Raw genomic sequence first — 579 nt, forward strand, 5'->3', positions numbered from 1 at the left:
TATAATAAAAGGTTTAATAGTTTTTTTAAAAACGTTTATAAAACCTTTTGTAAATATATAAATGAAAACATTAAAAATTGAAATGAGACGAAAATATTTTTGATGTATTAATTTTTTTTTTAGGGCCGAGGATAAACCCCGCCTCGCAGCCCGTCTTCGACGTAGTTCGGTGGGCAGTTCCCGTGCATCAGGATCGTCTCATGACTTGGTTCCCGCGTATAAATTCCCGCTCCAGCTCCCGCTGCCCCTCGCGCTGCTGCTCAACAGGATCCGGGGGTCATGCCAGTTCATCTATTGGTTCAACAACCAGGTCGAGAGCATCTCCCGGTTCTCCAACCCAACCCACGACGAGGCCATAGCACTTGGTTAGTATTTTTTTTATTTGTACCATTATGTTTTTTTCCTTTAATTAACTTACTAACTTGTATATTTTTTAAAGGTTCACCAAGTCGAAAAATGGCATTAGCCGGAGCATCAACCAGATGATGTACTCCATGCTCCGTTTTGGATATCCAAAGTGGAGTGTGATCCCTTCCGACGAACGAGAGTTGTGGTTTCGTCAGTTTGCGGTATAGTAAC

The sequence above is a fragment of the Brassica oleracea genome, chromosome C3 (assembly GCF_000695525.1).
Source record: "Brassica oleracea var. oleracea cultivar TO1000 chromosome C3, BOL, whole genome shotgun sequence".
Taxonomy (NCBI): Eukaryota; Viridiplantae; Streptophyta; class Magnoliopsida; order Brassicales; family Brassicaceae; genus Brassica; species Brassica oleracea.